The sequence below is a fragment of the Pollicipes pollicipes genome, unplaced genomic scaffold (genome assembly GCF_011947565.3).
Source record: "Pollicipes pollicipes isolate AB1234 unplaced genomic scaffold, Ppol_2.1 Scaffold_3692;HRSCAF=4332_pilon_pilon_pilon, whole genome shotgun sequence".
Classification (NCBI taxonomy): Eukaryota; Metazoa; Arthropoda; class Thecostraca; order Pollicipedomorpha; family Pollicipedidae; genus Pollicipes; species Pollicipes pollicipes.
The window spans coordinates 1-10,045 of NW_023596354.1; the positions used below are offsets into that span (position 1 = coordinate 1).

Below are 10,045 nucleotides of genomic sequence, written 5' to 3' on the forward strand. Positions count from 1 at the left end.
ATGTGGCAGCAACAAACACTGCCCTTTCCACGAGCCCGTGCATTGCAACAGGCGTAATGTTCGCAAAAAACTGCACCGCCACGAAAACACCAACCGTCGTTGCCAAATTCCAGCATTGGTAGAGTTGCGAAGTCATACTGACCACATTCGTGATGTGGCCGAACGCGTCGTGGAGGGTGTGCCCTCCAGGACAAGCGTTTCTGCACGGCTCACCAAAAAGGGTCATTTGGGTGATGACAGACCAGACAACGTTAGCCTGTTTACAGGGCAGCTGGGAGCCGTGTAATTGCATGTCACGCGGTATACCCTGACATTATAAATGCTTCTTTACAAACATGTGACGATTGTTTAAAGTATATGCAAGAAACCATCGTAAGTACAAAATCAGAGTCAATTCTGTGTTAGCAAGGTTTTTGTTACCTGTTTTGTGCGTTGTATATCTAGCTCCATATGTGAAGCTATATTTTGAACTTGCGATACCACACCATGAATAGCATGATGCTATTTTGTTTTGGTCATGAGACCATAAAGTAAACAATTTTGGATTGAAATAAACTCATGTTAGGTTCGTAGCCGTCCATGCGAACTAGACAAAACACCGTTTGGCATGCATGTCTCTGCGAGACCCATTCATCAGTGTCGTCAATATCATGTTTAGCATGCAGAAAAAGGCGTCTGGGCTTTTGTTTGGACGGGCAACCAACGCGCCATACAAAGAGCAGTAACACAAGAAGGTGGGCCTGTCTTGTAAACGGAAAACAGCCGAAAAGTTATATAGCTGCTGTGTAGTATCGATAGTAAAAGCTAGGAATCAGCCTTGCCCAGCTTGACCTACGATGACTGTAGGATGCAAAAGTAGCACCCTTAGATAGGGAGAGCTGCCACGTGTAGGCAGTAGCACACATCAACAGAAAACGCCGCCACGTATGTAGAGTGCATGCGAGTACAGACCGGTGGTTATGTTCGTAGAACACGAGTAACCGGGAGTCAGACCTAAGTCACAACAAGGGGTCCATTCAGACCAGCCACCTGCGGCTACGTCAAAATGTCTCTTGAGTGTCTTGGAGCAACACTGTGCCTAAGGCAATGCGGTGATCAGTGCAATAAAAGTCAAATAGCTATAAAAAAATGTGGCATAGTATCCAGGAAATGCTACAGTTATCCACTTTATGGCTCCTCCATCTAAAAGGTGCCTGAATTGTTGGCATAACTAACCCTTTATGTATTGAGAGTGCAACCGAACAATGCGAACGTTAGGCGAACATTTCTGTTTGGAGCGTACCGCGACGATCATGATAATGACGCAGATCGTGCTATCTACAGACGAATAATTTTCACCGAAAAGTACGCCTAACTCCTCTTGAAGCTACTGCAACGATGAATATTTGTGTTCCTCCGTGTCATGACAATGTGGTCTTGCTGGTGTAGCGTTCGGTAACTATTTGTTTTTACATTCTTCCTTTGTTTTCTACAGCATCTCGCGTTACCTTTTCTCATTCGTCTAGACATTAGCTGTACATTTGTGGGTAATTATATTTTTAAAGCTTGGAATCCGTTTATATTTTTGTCAGAGTAGAAAGTGTGTGCCAGCTTCGACGCAGAGATGTCTCCAGTTTCATATATTTACGTCCAATTTCTTGCGTCTGCACAAAAACCAAGCACACGAACGGGTGAAACAATTGTTCACCTTTACCCAGATTTCGAGTCCAAATGGGAATCATTTGATCAGTGCCGTTACACCAAGATATCCCCGCCGACGGCAACACATGAGGCCCTTTTCCCACAGTACGACAAACTTGCGAATGTTAGCGCGTTTCTGCCGACCCCGAGACGGGGACGGCACAGCCGCTGGCCGACGGCTCGTCCTCAGGCGGCGTCTTTAGAGGCATTTGAGAATCCACCTGGATGGAACATGTGGGAAGAGCTTGTAGTTGATGATGGTGCACGTCCGGGGGAAACGGCAAGCGGGCAGGCAGGGCACGCGGCACACGCCCTTGCAGCACTTCAGGTGATGGCGACATTGGTAGTCGTGGTAGCACCGCGGTATTCCACTCAGAGGACGAATGATGATCAGCAGCTTCGGGCAGCTCCCCGGCTTCAGCCTAATAGCCTCTGGAAAAAGAGAAGGCAGGTTGGTATCCCACCCACTGGTGCAGGAACTGCGGTGGGTATTACAAATGGCTGTCAAATTTGTCCCCTGTTTGGTAGGCTAGAATCGGAGAAAACTATCTGTTGCTATAGAAACAGACTTAGGGCTTCTGGCGTCATCAAGAAGGTATGCGAATACAAATCCGCGATGTAGTTGCAGCCTGACTGCCTAGATCAGACATGTGCTGTTGGGAAGGTAAATTACCAACAATGCTTCTTTAGAAGGGTGATGACTTCATTTAGATGGGTTTCTGGGCCCACCACCTACTCTAAGCAGTACTTTTTCCTGAGCCACGGCTCCACTATCCCATCATGAAATAGTGGGTCAACAGCACAGTTTCCCGGCGAAAGTTTGGCGTTCCACATGTGCTCGGCTCGTTCCGTCCCTCCTCTGACGTCACTTAACCTTAAGCCCATCTCGCGCCACGGCCTGCCGGCCATCCCAACCACAGGCAAACAACTAGCGCCTAAGGCTATATGAACCCATTCTGCATTGGGTGGGTGAATAAAAAATCAGGTGCCCTAACCACTGAAGTTTTTGCAGTTGGCATATCGTTTTAAAGTGACCTCAGGAGGAGTCTAGCCTGATTTTTCATGATCCTTAAAAGTCTGCATTTGTTACCATTATCACCAATGGCTTTTAATGACGGTCTCACTGCACTGAACTCTCAGAAATATACGAGCCATCAATGTGCTCCTACCCAATCAGCTTGGACATCTGAAATATTATGACAACACGTATCTGCAGTGGGTGACACAAGTCATCTACCAACCAGCTTAAAATTTCGGGCTGAGACTCATTTGCTGTCATGTTTGTTGTTGATGAAGAATGAATGCTAGCAATTCCTACCCATTCAGTATCCAAACCGAGGCAAACGTTCCCCTCGCTGTAAATGTTGGTCATTTTTTGCGTTGCTGAAAAGCTGGTGAAATGTATTGCAATTATTGCTTTAGGACCAGAGTATTCACTACGCATAGCTGTTGCAAGGGCCTTAACTTGGCCAGCCCAATAGAGAAGCTCTAACCGAAGAACATATTTTGTTCAGATATCTTAACTTCAGCCGCATAACCTAACCCGGCCACGCTATGCCAGCACCGATCGCCCAGTCACCGCTCTCAACGAACCAAATAATTGAGCAGTTACTTGAACCCGAGTCCACGTGATATTCTCTTCCCCACTGGTTAGATCCGGGGCTCCTCCAACTGAGTTAAGAAAAAGGGACTCGAGCCGCTCGATAAATCGTGCTTTTTTCCAATGAGGACCCACGAGTTGCATTGAAGAAGCCGAAGTCATGAAAACTCGGTGTATTACCACGATTTTGTACCAACATTCGTCGCACCCTGTGATATGTTATCCTACCTTTCCTTTCATTTTCACGTCCAGAATCCCTGCATGCTCCCTCAACGCAGCTCTAACCTGATGGCAAAACACCGAACTCAACAAGAGCTTTGCTCTCCCTCCATCTCCACTCACCTACGGGGCTGCTCACCAGCACCAACGCCAGGACCAGTGCTGCAGGTGATGAGCTTCATAGCTGTGGGCTTCTCTCTGTTGACTTCACAGTTGTCCATGTCCTTTTATATGTGCGAGTAGGCGGCATTGCTGACACGGATGGCTGTCGTCACGGCGACATTTGCCTGTCATCCACTGGTGGCTGGCAGGTCATGCCTGGGTGTACTGCGGTGTATGCACCAGGCGGCGGGTCAGCTGTGACGGCGGTACGTGGACAAGCAAAAACAAAAACAACGGCGAAAGGTCACGACCTTTTAAACAACGGCAGCCATGGCGCAACCTTTGGAAGGTGTTGTGAGGCACGTGGCAAGGACCCGTCACGGTGTGCTTTTTTGTTAGCGCTTGAAAAAACGACGGCTGAACGTGTGTTTAAACAACGTGCGTTTCATATTTTGGTTGATGAGACTAATGGGACTCACATCAAGACATCGTCAGGTATGCCCAAAGCGCGATTACCTACGTTTATCGTTGCCAGTCTCTCAATTGCTGGCAAACGTTCAAAATATGCTTGAGGCTCCCACCTTCTTGATGGGACAACATCGATAATTAATGAAGAAACTGTGCGTATTTGTCAAGAGTTTTCCTAGACACACGTTCTTGACAGCCCGGTCCCTGAAACAGCAGAAGCGCAGAGACCAGCCTGGAAAGATGCTGACATCATGGGCCAGGATCTAGCAGGGTGGAACGGGGAGGGTCTGGAAAGAACGAGGTTCCAACTTGGATCCATCTCGAGGAGTACAAAAAGAAGTAATGTTTGGCTTGCATGAGCCCGATGTATCCAGTATAAGCCAGGATGTAAACTAATCTATTTAACGGCTTTATCAAGAGCCTTTGTCTAATGCAGTCCAGGATCTAGGTCGATCAAATAATTCAGAAAGAGCCACGACCTACTCTGCAATTCTCGTAAGACAATTAGGACCTGGTAAGCACTTGGGCACCTATTACGCAAAACTAGCTGGAATGGAAATCCAATTTAGTTAAGCAACGTATACCGTTCAAAGATATACAACCGTAGCTGTACCGGGTAAGAGTGATGTTTCGGTTTTGCGTTTTAAACAATTTTTTAAAGCAATGTGCAATCTTATAATTGTATTTCTTATTTCTGCACTTGGACGAAATGTGCGCATACTTCCCAACTATCAAGCATATATAGTTTCCGTGTGAGCTGTTGCAGGTGCTTCTTGTGTTGTACAAATAATGCTGTAAAAAGCAAGCCGCTTCACTAATTGCTGACTGCCAGCTTCTGGTCTGCGCTGAAAGCGAACTGCCAACCGCTTGTCTGCACTGAAGCGAATACTGTCTACGGACTACCAACATGTAGATGAATCGGTTTACTTTGCATAAGTACGCGCGACCTTGTGATACTTTCTTGCCATCTTCGCGAGTCCTATATGATTTTTCCGTCCTATTATATGCTCCCAAAGCTCCCCTACCATAGTCAGTTCAGGACCTTAGACTCTTGTGGCATATTAACGCCAGCCCGGGTGGCCAGCTGGACACCCCTCGCTCGAGCGGGGGTCAATTTGACACCCTCCCCTGAGATCTCAGGAACTTAGAGGGCTAGAGATACTCAACTCACAGGGTGTGTGGCCTATGGGAGGTCAAAGTCATGGCAAAGCCATGGCACGCAGCGAAGGGCATTTCTACGAAATCGCTAACGATTCCCTAGGTTGAGGATTGATTTGTAGGGAATCAGTAGCTTGTTTTTTTGCTGATGACATGGACCACGACAATCATGTTTCATGGTCTTTGTAAAGGTCAGTGTAAGTCACTTACCGAAAATGACCCACATCAACATTTTTTTTTAGGAGCATTGCGTTTAGCGTAATCCATGGTGTTTATTTGAATAGCAGAATAGAAGCAATCTCATAGATATGTCGCAACCTTGATCTTATGAAGGTCAAACAAGATCACTGACAGCAAGGATTTTTCGTAAAGACCAGGTATCCATCTTCACGGTGGGTGCATGAGGAGGTCTCAAGGCACATAGAACACCATCCTAGAGCGTATTGCCTTTGACCTTATTTGACTTCACGGTCGTGACTTAGGAACATCAAATTTGAACAAAAGTGAGCGCTCATCAAAGCATACTACCATGTAGACTTTGTTTTCTAGCTATCATATTGGTTAAGATCTTAGGGAGTCAAATTAACCTCCCTTCACCCGAGTAAAGGGTATGCGACCAGCCATTGGGACGCGTGTTAACTATGCATGGCCACCTCCTACAGCGTAGGTGATATCTTTGGGCACAAATAGTGATGTGGCAGTCAACAAACACTGCCTTTCTACGAGCCCGTGCATTGCAACAGGCGAAATGTTCGCAAAAAACTGCATCACTGTGAAAACACACCAACCGTCGTTTCCAACTTCCAGCATTGGTAGAGTTCTGAAGTCATGCTGACCACATTCGTGACGTGGCCATACGCGTCGTGGAGGGTGCGCCTTCCAGGACAAGCATTTCTGTACGGCTCACCAAAAAGGGTCATTTGGGTGATGACAGTCCGGACAGCGTCAGCCTGTTTACAGGGCAGCTGGGAGTCGTGTAATTGCATGTCACGCGGTACCCTGCCATTGTAAAAGCTTCTTTACAAACATGTGATGTTTGTTTAAAGTGTATGCAATAAACCATTTCCAGCACATCAGAGTCATTTCTGTTTTAGCAAGGTTTTTGTTATCTGTTTTGTGCGTTGTATATCTAGCTCCACATGTGAAGCTGTATTTTGAACCAGCGACACCGCACCATAAGTAGCTTGTTGGTATTTTGTTTTTTCATGAAACCACAGAGTAAACCATTTTTGAATGCAAATAAATTCATGTTGGGTTCGTAGCCTTCCATGGGCAGCAGACAAAACACCGTTTGGCATGCTAGGCTCTGCGGGGCCCATTAATCAGTGTCGTCAATATCATGTTTAGCACGCAGAATTAAGGCGTCTGGGCTTTTGTTTTGACGGGCACCCAACGCGCCATATAAGGAGCAGTAACACAGGAAGGTGGGCCTGTCCGGTGAAAGGAAAGCAGCAGAAAAGTTATATAGCTGTTGTGTAGTATGGATAGTGGAAGGTAGGAGTCAGCCTTGCTCAGCTTGACCTATGATGACTGTAGGCTGTAAAAGTAGCACTCTCAGACAGGGAGAGCTGCCATGTGTAGAGAGTAGCACATCCAGACAGGGCACACCGCCATGTGTAGACAGTAGCACACCCAAACAGGGAGCGGCGCCATGTGTGTAAGGTGTATGCGACTACAGACCAATGGTTATGTTCATAGAACGCGAATAACCGGGAATCAGACCTAAGTCACAACTGAGGGTCAACTTAGACTAGTCTCCTGCTACCTCAAAATGTCTCTTGAGAGTCTGGGAGCAACACTGTACCTAGGACAATGCGGTGATCAATGCAATCAAAGTTAAATAGCTATCAATAGAATGTGGCACGGTTTCCAGGTTACGACTACACGAATACAGTTATCCACTTTATGGCTCCTCCATCTAAAAGGTGCCTGAATTATTGGCCTATATAACCCATTATGTATTGAGGGTGCAACCAAACAATTCGAACGTTTGGCGAACATTGCTGTTTGGAGCGTACCGCGACATTCATGACACTGACGCAAATCATGCTATCTACAGACGAAAAATTGTCATGGAAGATTATGCCTAACTCCTCTCAAAGTCACTGCAACGATGAATGTTGTGTTCCTCCGTGGCATGGCAATGTGGTCTTGCTGGTGTGGCGTTCGGTAACAATTTGTTTTGATGGTCTTCCTTTATCTTTTACCGCATCTCGCGTTACCTTTTCTCCTTTGTCTAGACATTGGCTGTACAGTTGTGGGTAATTATATCTCTTAAGCTTGGAATCCGGTTATATTTTTGTCAGAGTAGAAAGTGGGTGCCAGCTTCGACGCAGAAATGTCTCCAGTTTCATATATTTACGTCCAATTTCTTGCGCCTGCACAAAAACCAAGCACACGAACGGGTGGAACAATTGTTCACTTTTACCCAGATTTTAAGTCCAAAAGGAAATCATTTGATCAGTGCCGTTACATCAAAATGCCCGAACCGACGGCAACACATCAGACCCTGTTCCAATCGTACGACAAGCTTGCGAATGTCAGCACGTTGCTGCCGACGGTGAGCAGGGGGCGGCACGACCGCTGGCCGACGTTCGTCCTCAAGCGGCGTCTTTAGATGCATCGGAGAATCCACTTGGCGGGAACATATTTGAAGAGCTTGTAGTTGATGATGGTGCACGTCGTACCGTATCTGCAAGCGGGCAGGCAGGGCAAGCGGCATATGCCACCGCAGCACTTCAGGGGACGGCGACATTGGTAGTCATGGTAGCACTGCGGTATCACTTTGCTTAAAGGACGGATGATGATCAGCAGCTTCGGGCAGCTTCCCGGCCTCCCAGCCTCTGGAAAAAAAGAGAAGACAGGTTGAAATCCCACCCTCTGGTGCTGGAAACTGCAGCGGGTAATGCAAGTGGTGATCAAATGTGTCCCCTGTTTGGTAGGCTAGAATCGGAGAAAACTATCTGTTGCTATAGGAGCAGACTTAGGGCTTCTGGCGTCAAGAACGCATGCAAATAAAAATCCGCGATGTAGTTGCAGCCTGGCTGCCCAGATCACACATATGCTGTTTGGAAAGTAAATTACCAACAATGGTTCTTTGGAAGTGTGATTATTTTTTAGATGGGTTTCGGGGCCCACCGCCTACTCTAAGCAGTACTTTTACCTGAGCCACGGCTCCAGTATCCCAATCCAGAAAAACAATTAGCGCCTAAGGCCATATGAACCCACTCAGCGTGTGGTGGGTGAATAAAGAGGCGGTGCTCTAACCAACGAAGTTTTTGCAGTTCGCATATCGCCTTAAAGTGGCCCCAGCAGGAGTCCAGCCTGAATTTTCGTGATTCCTAAACGTCTGCATTTGTAACCATTATCACCATTGGCTCTGAATGGTGGTCTCACTGCACTGAAATCTTATAAATGCACGACCCATCAATGTGCTCTCTACCCAATCAGCTAAGACATCTGAAATATGGTGACAACACGTATCTGCAGTGGGTGACACTAATCATCTTCCAACCAGCTTAAATTTTCGGGCTGAGACTCATTTGCTGTCATGTTTGTTGTTGATGAAGAATGAATGCTAGCAATTCCTACCCATTCGGTACCCAAGCCGAGGCAAACGTTCCACTCGATGCAAATGTTTGGTCGTTTTTGGTGTTGCTGAAAAGCTGGTGAAATGTATTGCAATTATTACTTTGGGACCAGAGTATTCACTACGCATAGCTGGTGCAAGGACCTTAACTCGGTCAGCCCTATAGAGAAGCTCTAACCGAAGAAAATGTTTTGTCCAGATATCTTAACTTCAGCCGCATAACTTCCCAAACCGGCCGCGCTATGCCAGCACCGATCGCCCAGTCACCGCTCTCAACGAACCACCTAATTGAGCAGTTACATGATCTCGAGTCCACGTGGTATGCTCTCCCCCACTGGTTAGATCCGGGGTCCCTCCAACTGGGTTACGAAAAAAGGAACTCGAGCCACTCGATAAATCGTGTTTTTTTCCGATGAGGGCCCACGACTTTCATTGAAGAAGCCGAAGTCAGGAAAACTCGGTGGTATTACCACGATTTTGTACCAACATTCGTCGCACCCTGTGATATGTTATCCTACCTTTCCTTTCATTCTCACGTGCAGCATCCCCGCATGCTCCCTCAACGCAGTTTCAACCTGATGGCAAAACACCGAACTCAACAAGAGCTGTGCTCTCCCTCCATGTCCACTCACCTACGGGGCTGCTCACCAGCACCAACGCCAGGACCAGTGCTGCGGTGATGAGCTTCATAGCTGTGGGCTTCTCTTGTTGACTTTACAGTTGTCCATGTCCTTTTATATGTGCGAGTAGGCGGCAATGCTGACACGGATGGCTGTCGTCACGGCGACATTTGCCTGTCATCCACTGGTGGCTGGCAGGTCATGCCGGGTGTATGCGGTGTATGCACCAGGCGGCGGTCAGCTGTGACGGCGGTACGTGGACAAGCAAAAACAGAAAAAACGGCGAAAGGTCACGACCTTTTAAACGACGGCAGCCGTGGTGTGACCATTGGAAGGTGTTGCGAGGCACGTGACAAGGACCCGTCGCGGTGTGCGTTTTTGTTAGTGCTTGAAAAAACGACGGCCGAACGTGTGTTTAAACAACGTACGTTTTATATTTTGGTTGATGAAACTAATGTGACTCACATCAAGACATCGCCATGTATGCCCAAAGCGCGATGACCTACGTTTATCGTTGCCAGTCTCTCAATTGCTGGCAAACGTCCAAAATATGCTCGAGTCTCCCACCTTCTTGATGGGAAAATATCCATGATTCATGACGAAACTGTG

General features: G+C 47.2%; 2 long non-coding RNA genes across 2 annotated transcripts; both read right to left on the minus strand.

The window, feature by feature from the left end:
* Positions 1-1,604: 1,604 nt before the first annotated feature.
* Positions 1,605-3,691, minus strand: LOC119092928 (uncharacterized). Its single transcript, XR_005093571.1, has 2 exons — positions 3,623-3,691; positions 1,605-2,112 (listed from the first exon to the last, which is right to left on the minus strand). It is a non-coding gene; the product is annotated as an uncharacterized LOC119092928 (long non-coding RNA).
* A 3,815-nt stretch (positions 3,692-7,506) lies between these two features.
* On the minus strand, positions 7,507-9,575 carry LOC119092929 (uncharacterized). The gene is made up of 2 exons (XR_005093572.1): positions 9,449-9,575; positions 7,507-8,070 (listed from the first exon to the last, which is right to left on the minus strand). It is a non-coding gene; the product is annotated as an uncharacterized LOC119092929 (long non-coding RNA).
* Positions 9,576-10,045: the final 470 nt, after the last annotated feature.